Raw genomic sequence first — 11,239 nt, forward strand, 5'->3', positions numbered from 1 at the left:
AGCTCCTGGTGAAACACGTTTTCCGTTTGCATGGAATCCCGCAGGAAATCTTATCTGATCGTGGCCCCCAGTTCATTTCCCAGGTTTGGAAATCTTTTTGTTCTGCCCTTGACTCCAAAGCTTCTCTCAAATCTGGTTAACACCCACAGTCAAACGGTCAAACAGAGAGAATGAACCAGGAGCTGGAGGCCACTCTCCGTTGTCTCACCTCTACGAATCCGACTGACTGGAGTCAGTACCTGCCTTGGGTCGAATATGCCCACAACTCCCAGAGATCTTCTGCTACCGGTCTGTCACCCTTCCTTAGGTTATCAACCTCCACTGTTTCCCTCTGACGAGAAGGAGATCTCGGTCCAATCTATCAATCACCACATCCGCCGTTGCCGTAACATCTGGAACGAGACTAGAACCGCACTCAACAGAACCACCCAACAGAATAAGAGGTTTGCTGACCGAAGACGACGCCCCGCACCCGAGTACACCCCTGGTCAGGAGGTTTGGTTGTCTACATGCGATATTCCGCTAAAATCCATGTCCAGAAAACTGTCTCCCAGATTCATTGGTCCTTACAGGATTGCCCAGGTCATAAATCCATCTGCCGTCCGTCTCACCTTGCCTCCTACCCTCCGGATCCTCCCCACGTTCCATGTGTCCCAGATCAGACCTGTCCTTAGGAGTCCCTCGAGTGCCCTCCGTCCGACTCCCCTCCACCCGCCCGGGAAATTGATGGCCATCCAGCCTACGCTGTTCGCCGGATCGTAGACTCCCGCCGCCGGGGCCGCGGCTGGCAGTACCTGGTGGATTGGGAGGGCTACGGTCCAGAGGACCGCACTTGGGTTCCTGGGTCCTATATCTTGGACCAATCCCTCATCGAGGAGTTCAACGACTCCTGTCCGTCCACTTCCTCTGGACCGCCAGGAGGCGGTCGTTGAGGGGGGCGTACTGTTGGGATCTGGAGTTTTCTGCCATCTGTCTCCAGCAGAGAGCGCCCTAGGGTCTCCTGAGCAGGAGCTTCAGTCACACCTGAAGATCATCAGCCGATCAGGAGACCAGCTACTTAAGCAGCAGCCAGACGTGTCTTCAGCGCCAGAGTGTTGCCAAGTTATGGTTAGCAGAACCTGAGCCAAGCCTGCTAGTCTGATTCTACATGCCTCTGAACATTGCTGTGTTCTAATCTATTGATGAGCTCTTTGTTTCCTAGACCTGTCCGCCTGCCCTCACGAGCCAAACCTGAAGACACACTTCTGGATCTGTATTCCGTTCTCAGGAGTGAACCATGGCAAACCCTCAAGGTCTGTGAAACAAACTCTAGTCTGAAGACAAACGCTGCTGCTAAAAGCCCCTGCTGGATCCACAAGCTCTGGACCCAATTGGTTCCCCCTCTCGTCTAATCAGTCTGAATACCTCCAGGTATTGAACCAACTTCAAACTAAGTCAAGAAACTCCAGACATCTGGCTAACCAAACTTTCCCTTCTCTACAGAGAACCCTCAAGAAGTCTGTCCCGGGCTTATACCAGAACCGTGTTTACATGTTTGTGCAACTCTGAATAAACCTTTGAACTTTTTACCCCTGTGTCTGTGGTGTGTTCTGCATGTGGGTTAAGTCTGTGAAGCCCATCATGACACTGCTGGGTTAACTCAGATAAAAAAAATGCACGGAACGGGTTTATACAATAATCTGAACTTTACTGTCTTTTTGATTGATACTATCAATTCAAATATTATTGGGTTTAATTGACTTTTTTCAAATGCTTTGACATGTGTTTTCATTTTGTACTATTTTAATAAAGATCGAATAAATGAGAAATGTTGGTGTTAATACAGACATACATGTCTTATATCTTTCTTGTACATTCTAATAATTTTAACAAGGTTCTTTTTGGGAACACTGTTGTTTGATGTCTTTAAAGGGTCTGTAAAAAAACATTTTAAATGATCAAGTATTTAGCAGAATTAGGCTTCAGTCATGTTAAGATCTTTGTTGTGGTTTTCCCTTTCAAAAGAAAATCATATATGGCAAACATGGCTTAAACTCAGAGATACAGGTGAATTCAGAATGTCACTTTACTGTATAGCTTAAGTATTTATCTCCTGAAATTATTTTATTCAGACTGAACAGTTAGAAATTCATCCTAAATACCCTCTTACTATGGAGACGATGTGACGAGTGAATTTCTCCACTGTGAGATCATTAAAGTCTATCCTATCGTATCTTACCCTCTATCAATATTTCTTTAAGATTTTGCACGACATAACAATCCATTACTTTAGGAAGTCACTTGTATCTGTGGTGGATATGAATAGCTGAAGTAATCAGACTTTTTCTTACTGTTATTTGAGTAGTAAGATGTTACTGTTACAACAAATGCTTAATGTACAAACCGGATTCCAAAAAAGTTGGGACACTAAACAAATTGTGAATAAAAACTGAATGCAATTATGTGGAGGTGTCAAAAACAAATATTTTATTCAGAATAGAACACAAATCACAGATCAAAAGTTGAAACTGAGAGAATGTATCATTTTAAGGGAAGAATATGTTATTTCCAAATTTCATGGCGTCAACAAATTCCAAAAAAGTTGGGAAAAGGCCATTTTTACCACTGTGTGGCATCCCCCCTTCTTCTAACAACACTCAACAGACGTCTGGGGACAGAGGAGACCAGTTTCTCAAGTTTAGAAATAGGAATGCTCTCCCATTCATGTCTAATACAGGCCTCTAACTGTTCAATCGTCTTGGGCCTTCTTTGTTGCACCTTCCTCTTTATGATGCGCCAAATGTTCTCTATAGGTGAAAGATCTGGACTGCAGGCTGGCCATTTCAGGACCCGGATCCTTCTCCTACGTAGCCATGATGTTGTGATTGCTGCAGAATGTGGTCTGGCATTATCTTGTTGAAAAATGCAGGGTCTTCCCTGAAACAGATGATGTCTAGATGGAAGCATATGTTGTTCTAGAACCTGAACATAGGTCTCTGCATTTATGGTGCCTTTCCAGACATGCAAGCTGCCCATGCCACAAGCACTCATGCAACCCCATACCATCAGTGATGCAGGTTTCTGAACAGAGCGTTGATAACAGCTTGGGTTATCCTTGTCCTCTCTGGTCCGGATGACACGGCGTCCCAGTGTTCCATAAAGAACTTCAAATCGTGACTCATCTGACCACAGAACAGTCTTCCATTTTGCCTCACTCCATTTTAAATGATCCCTGGCCCAGTGCAAACGCCTGAGCTTGTGGAGCTTGCTTAGAAATGGCTTCCTCTTTGCACTGTAGAGTTTCAGCTGGCAACGGCGGAAGGCACGGCGGATTGTGTTCACTGACAATGCTTTCTGGAAGTATTCCCGAGCCCATTCTGTTATTTCTTTGACAGTAGCATTCCTGTTTGAGGTGCAGTGACGTTTAAGGGCCCGGAGATCACGAGCATCCAGTAAAGTTTTACGGCCTTGACCCTTACGCACAGCGATTGTTCCAGATTCTCTGAATCTTTTGATGATGTTATGCACGGTTGATGATGATAACTTAAAAGTCTTTGCTATTTTATGCTGGGCAACACCATTCTGGTATTGCTGCACTATCTTTCTGCGCAGCAATGGTGGAATAGGTGATCCTCTTACCATCTTGGCTTCAGAGAGACACTGACACTCTGAGAGGCTCTTTTTATACCCAGTCCTGTTGTCAATTGACCTAATTAGTGTTAGTTTGTCTTCCAGCTGTTCCTTATTTGCTCAATATCCTTTTCCCAGCCACTTATTGCTACTTGTCCCAACTTTTTTGGGATCTGTAGACACTGGGAAATTTTGAATCAACATATTTTTCCTTGAAAATGTTACATTTACTCAGATTAAACTTTTGAGCTGTCATCTTTGTTCTATTACGAATAAAATATGGATATTTGCCATCTTCACATCATTGCATTCAGTTTTTATTCACAATTTGTTTAGTGTCCCAACTTTTTTGGAATCCGGTTTGTACTCAGAAAATTACACCCCTTTATCAAATTATTTCTTGATTTGTAAAAAAATAAATAAATCAATTGAGATAAAAAAAAAAAATTGACAATGTTGTTCCACCAAGTTTAAAATATTTCTATTACATGTCTTAAGCCAATTTAGTAGTCAGTTGGTTTGTGGAAACATGAAACCTGCTTCCTCTATCAATTAAGCAGATGGTAGGAATTTGAGCAACACAAAAACTTGGACAATAGGCCTCGTCTTTGCCCCAAGGACAACGCTGGGGAACAACAGTCTGGAGAAGTGGGGGGAAGAAGGAGGAAAGAAGAATACAAAAGGAGAAAATTGCTAAATTAGTTTGAATCCTGCTTGGGACATGCATCAATTCATGCAAACTATAACAAACTGCTGCAAATCTATCAAATATAGCTTTAAAACTGATACAAATACAATTATCAAGTATAATAATACAATTTGAGAATGTATTACAAATCCCAGGCCTGGTTTTAATTATTTTACAAGTAGTTTAGAATAATCTTTTCAGGATTTGGTTTAAGGGTTTTTAATTGGACCCAAAAGCAAAGCTGAGAGGCAGAGGTGAGTTCTTGTAGGGTTTAATGAGAGATCAGGCTAACAAAAAGCAGGTATCCAAAAACCCAACTTAAAAATGTTAAACAAAAACAGGAATCCAAAAATCCAATGTAAAAATCAAACACTAACCAGAACCATGGAGACATCAAGGGAAAACCATCAAGGAGCCAGGGTGAGGAAAGGTAAGACGAGGAACCAGCAAAGAGGGACTGCAGAGGGAGTGTATTTATGGCTGACTGAACAAAGGTAGAGCTAATGAGCTGATAGGGAACAGGTGTGATTAGAGCTGACGAGGAAGCCAAGGGAAAAGAACACAAGGAGGCAGCAGAGGACAGACAGAAAAACCTAAGCAACTTAAATGAATCCAGACACACCAAAAAAGCTGGAAAACAATGAAAAACCTGGCTAAACTTGAAACAGAAAACTTAAAGAAAAACAACAGAACCAAAATCTATAAAATCTAGTCCAGGTTAGATGTGTCTAAGTGTTGTAGTTTTTTAATTAGAGTGGATAAAAGATGCTGAAGGTTGGGAAAATTAAAGTGGAATCGCCCTTTACTCATTTCCTGAACCAGAAGCTGCAATCGGAAGCAAACTTCAGCTTCGTGGAAGAAATGAGGTCCAGGATCAATATGCGCCGCATCAGCCTCCTCCTACGCCTTCGTTCCACACCCCTTGGGTCCAGAAATGATAAGAGATGTCTCACTGTATTCTGAGTCCCAGCATATCCATGTTGAACACATTTAAGGTGGTGAAACGTATATCCGTGCAGGCTTCCGTATCTCTCCAGCTGGTCAACGAGGAAGGCCTCCGCATCTAGAGGATCTTTTCTTCCATAGAGTCCCATTCTGTGGAGGATTCTTCTCAATGTGTTCATGCTAATACTGATCTCCTCCAGTGTGCAGCAGAGTCAGGATCTCTCCTGTCTTAGACCAACAATAAAGTAAAACTTGATCAACTCCAGTAAACTCACCTCTGTGCTGCAGACTAGAAGACATGCAGAGTGAATTATCACGTTTATACAATATAACTATCACGTTTATACAATATAACTATCACGTTTATACAATATAACTATCACGTTTATACAATATAACTATCACGTTTATACAATATAACTATCACGTTTATACAATATAACTATCACGTTTATACAATATAACTATCACGTTTATACAATATAACTATCACATTTATACAATATAATTATCATGTTTATACAATATAACTATCACGTTTATAAAATATAATTATCACGTTTATACAATATAACTATCACGTTTATAAAATATAATTATCACGTTTATACAATATAACTATCACGTTTATACAATATAATGAGCAAAAAATCTTTTTTTCAAGTGACAGCAATACGCTTCCATAGTTAACTATAAAAGGGTAGGGAAAAAGTAACTGGCCCTAGCTCAATTACTTAGAATGGATAACAAATGCAGCAATATGGAAAAATAAAAAGGTTTTACATCAAAATTGTAAATCAGACAAAAAAATAATGAAGAGATGTTTAATGTTCATATCTAATCTGTAAATCATGCGCACAATGTTCATTTGTTGAGCTGTGAAGATTTATTGGAATAATTCTTTGTAGTCTGTCTGAATTTAAGTCAAGGCTTCAATGATGTTTATTTATTTTCATTTAGTAAATCATAACAAAAAAGTATATAGTTCAGCTGAACTTAAGTTTCACCTCGGTTTGAAGTGCATTGTTAAAAACAAACAGGTCAGAACAAAGGCTTGCCTCTAGGTGATACAGCATCTTTGCTTCTGCGTTGACTTCCTGCACGCATCAGCAGATATCTGAGCTCTTACACACAAAGAGAGTGTTTTGGTAACACTGAAACAATGCCAACCATTTATAGCATCAGAATTCTTCCCTTATCTCCATTGCTAACCGGTCTTCCAGCTTTATTTAGGGTACTACTCTGTCCTCCGCAAAAAGAGAATGAAGGGAGTTGAACCGGATCATTAGAAGCTAGATAAAACCACAGCTAAAAAAAAGCCAAGCGTGATCAAAAACTGGATTTATTTTAGCAAATAATTAAAAAACAAACTAGTATATTAAAAGGAGCCCTTACAGGGAGAAAATGTCATTGGTATTTACTTGTTTAAATTGTTTTTATAGGTTAAGGTACACTTATCCAAATCCACTTTGTCGGACAACTTTAATAGAGATCGACAGAGAGACGTATCTTTTTCTGCACAAATGTGGGGAAAGTATTGCTGTTATAATGTCATCCTCAACCAACCTCTAATGGTTATATGTTTTGCCTGCAAGCCTTTCCCTAACACACTTTTTCCTTCCACCTAACATTTTAATAAAATTACTAACACTTTCTACATTTAGTTTTGTCTCCAATGGCCTTTAGTTCCTCACCCACCTTGTGTAGGGTCTCAGTTACTCCCCTGTGGAAAAAGTGTCATGTCAGCAGTCTTTTAATGTTTGTGTAGACCCAAAACACAATTTTTGTTTAAAAAAAATACTAACTCTGTTGCTCTAAGGTAAAACTCATATTTCCCAAGAAACAGATTTTGGATTTTGGGATTAGCCATCAGCGAGATAATGAAAAAGAACCAATATAAACCTCTACAGTCGATCACTTTCCATTTTTGACTTGAATGAGTGGATAATAATTTTTTTTTTTTTTGAATTTGCTGAGATGCTAATTGGAGATTTCTTTCTTGGAGGAAACAACTAAAAACTAAAGTTTTATATTGATATTATTTCGAGTTATAAGTAATTAGATATCCAAACCACTCAACTGGAGATGTATTACTATATTAGGTGCAAGGCTTTTATTTTGGTTGTACAGCAGTATAATCTCTTAAAGTAGAAATTATTGCTTCCCTAACTGTTTACATTAGTGGCTATGGAGGATCAGAATCAGTCATAAAATCATTTTAATTTAAATATTCAAACATGTTGATAAGCTGTAAGATGCTATTATTTATGTGGAGTAAATTCTTAAAGTGAAGGTGTTGATGAGATAGAGCTTCAAAGTATCAAAGCATGAAAAATATCAGCATTCATTTTAATTCTCACATGCAAGGAGAAATATGCAAAAAGAAATGAAATATACTGTTACAGTAAAACTAATGTACAGAATGTCTACTGTGACCAAACAGATGTGGGTGTAAAGCAATGTCTCTGTTATAAAAACATAATGTGGCACTAATAAATGTATGTAAGGAGTATTTTTATTTAATGTTTATTAATTTATAAGAACAGACTGACCCCATTTGGAATATTTACATCTTTTTCTGTTTCATTTTACCTGTTTGATCTCTAAATGCGTTTAATCAGCACTGGGTGAAAGATGTAGGGTGACATTTTTCCTGAGGTATAACTGCCTGGCAAATCACCAGCATGAGAACATAAGAAAATGAAGGAAATCTGGACCTTTGTATGAAGATATTTTAGGACTCTTTCTGCTTATTTTTATTATTTATGTTCTGATTTTCTCTGTTTCTGTTACAATTTTGATCAGTTTGGTTTTTATTTGTTTTTGCAGATGCACTGGTTCCAGTTTGTTTTCCTTGTTTTTGATGTTTCTTTGCTCTGCTTTCTAATTATGTTCTTGAACATTTTTGGGTCACAAACTAATTTGTTTCCAGTCAGTCTGTTTAGGATTTCTTCTAAAACTCTTAAGTTTATATGCTCACTATTTATGTCATCTGGTTTTGTTCACCCTCCACTACGATCTCTGCCACAGAGGCTCCTTCATCTGGTACAGATAAACTGTCATCCATCCATGCATCCACATCTTTTTTTTTTCCCAAAATGGTTCAGAGTATATTTATAGAAATAGATTGATGTAAGTTGCTGTATGATGATTAAATATATGTTGGAAAGCAGAGTTGTGTTTATTTTATACTGCAGGGTTTTCATACTTTTTTCTGGATAAAACACGGTTAAACAGCTGATGTACGTGAGAATAGAATAAATAAAAAACAAAATCAGTTTAATTTTTTCTATTATGGCACATACAAGTACTATAAAAACATATTGCTTAAGGGACTAGATAAAAGGCAATTTTGTCTAATTTGTTTTGTCTTTGAAACCTTTTATGACGTTTATCACAATAGTTGAGTGAGAAATCAACAGCTTCTTCTGCCAGCACAGGGTCCACTTTGTTATTAGCCGGGTAATACAAAGCCTGGGGCTCTCAGTGGAAAACTGGCTTGATATTTCATATTTTCTTTTATCTAGACGTGCTTAACATGCACTCAGAGGAACGATGTGTTGTAACTCTCCACCCTCCAGTTCAGCCTGAACTCATGAGATTGAAAAGAGTTTTGATTTATTCATATTTTCCACAAAGTATCAATTGCTGTCCATAAGTGTCGTATATATTCAATTTAAAGTCATAACTTTGAATTCAAGTTCTAATTGCATGATCTAGGTTCCCCCTCTGACTTTGAAAGTCATGTGTTTGACAGTGAAATTTTATTTTTATTCCAAATTTCAAGATCACAATTTAGATTCGAATTAAAAATGATAAGATTATGTTGGGAGATGTCTAATTGCTAAATTCGAGTAAAAAATGATAAAAGCTTTAAAAATGAGATGGATATCCATCCATCTTTTGCTTGTCTATCATTGTCTTAGAGGACTAATGCCTGCCTTCTGGAGGACACCCTGCACAGGTCACCAGTCCAGCACAGGGGAACACAGAGAAATAAAACCAAGCACGCAGACTAAGGTTTAGAAATCTGAATAAGTCAGAGGACGCATGCATGGGAATAGCATGTTAAACTCATCCACCTTCTTGCTGTAAGGCAACAGAACATGCTATGTTTTGAAAATGATAATTCTTTAATTAGTAAAATGATATTTAGTCATGATTTTTTTATTTCTAAAGTCACATTGTGACAGCCCATTCTGGATTTATTGCATAAACGGGCTTCCATAGAGAGTGGCTTCTAGATCATAAAAGTGGTGCACAAATACCCATATACCTTCAGATCTGTTAGAGGCATTTTTGTTGTTCTCATAAGATCAGACGCTGGAGAGAAGGGGAGGTCAAAGCGAACACAGCTGCGTGGGTAAGGTAGATGGATAAGCCCACAGAAGTGGTGCAGAGCTCCTGATGGACGTGTCATTAATAGAGCTTAACTCAAAAAAGGGCTCAAAGGGGGAGTGAGAATCTGTGTATGGTTCGTTCATTGTTTTTTTTCGTTTCAAAACAAAAACGAAAAAAACAAAACAAGCATGTGGTTTTTTGTTTTTCCATTTTTAAAACGAAATTAGAAAAACGGCATTTGCAAAAATTAAAAAAAGATATGTTTTGGGATTTTTTTTTAACTGCAATGGTTAAACCAAAGACAAACTTTTATTTTGTTGTTAATTCAATGGACCTTATGGCAGAACCGGAAATGAAGACCTGAACTCCCAACACATAACTTTTTTAGTTACCAGTAGGTGGCGGTAATGTACGTCGTCAATTTCTTGCCAACCGCCATCATAATCCACAAGAAGAACTTTTTCAGTTAGCACTACCAAAATGAAAATGTTTGTGTTATTTAGAGGGAATCGGTGCATTTCATCGAGAGCTAATGATCTGTCTCCGTCTGACACATTGTTGTGTCTTCGCAAGTTGTGCTCCATACAAAACCTTCTGACACTCATTACCGAGTAATGTGGAGCTCCATTGCGGCTCAAAGCATCACTGATTTCAGAGTGTGTTTTTCCTCTCTCAAAAACTTTGATAATCAATGCAGAAAACGGTTCAAGTGCAGCCATTGCCTTTTGTTTAGAAATGGTTTGTTTTGATGCTGTCTTCATCCACTGTAAATTATTTTTCTGTGGCGACTTACTTCATTACGGTACCGCTACATATTAAAACAACAACCGTATTTTATTTTCATTTAGATGGCAAAACAAAACTCAAACGCTATTAATTTTCTATTAATTCGATTTTTCATTTTATCGATTTATGTTTTAAAAATAGAAAAACCACATGCTTGTTTTGATTTTTCGTTTTTGTTTTTAAACGAAAAAACCAAAGCACGAACCATACACGGATTAGTGAGGACAGTTGCAGCAGTTTTTATTTTAACCAATGTACATTTAAGTAAATGGGGGGGGGGTGGCTACCTGTGGCTCCGGAGTCGCATGCGGCTCTTTAGCGTCCCCCTTGCGGCTCCCTGGGGCTTTTTCAAAAATGTGTGAAAATCGACTTTTATGGTTTGTTTGTTTGTTTTAATATGGTATGCAGGAGGTCAAAGAAAAATGTATTATGTCTTCTACTGCTGTAAACATTTGCATAATAAATACATAAATCACACCAAGGAACACTGGTGACGGAGGATTTGGAATTTCAAGGTTAGAGAGTCAGTTCCTGCTTGGTTCATCATGACTCAATCAACTCCTCCCAACAGAAACACGTCCAAAATAGAAAGATTCCTTTATCGTTTTTATCATTTCATCAATGCAACAAAAACCTAAACCGTGCGGTGAAGGGCGGTGAAACAGGGCGCGGTGAGAGCGTTCACTGCTCCTCCCTCACCTCATGCTGCTATGTGACATTTGCTCCAGGATAAAAAGTTAATCATGAATGCTTATTAAATATTTAAGCCCACATAGTCCTTTTCTATAGTGGGATAATACACTTAGAGTCTGAGTTCCTATACAAGACTTACATTTTTGCGGCTCCAGACAGATTCATTTTTTTGGTTCA

Source organism: Cyprinodon tularosa, unplaced genomic scaffold, assembly GCF_016077235.1.
Source record: "Cyprinodon tularosa strain WSP-4 unplaced genomic scaffold, ASM1607723v1 ctg232, whole genome shotgun sequence".
Taxonomy (NCBI): Eukaryota; Metazoa; Chordata; class Actinopteri; order Cyprinodontiformes; family Cyprinodontidae; genus Cyprinodon; species Cyprinodon tularosa.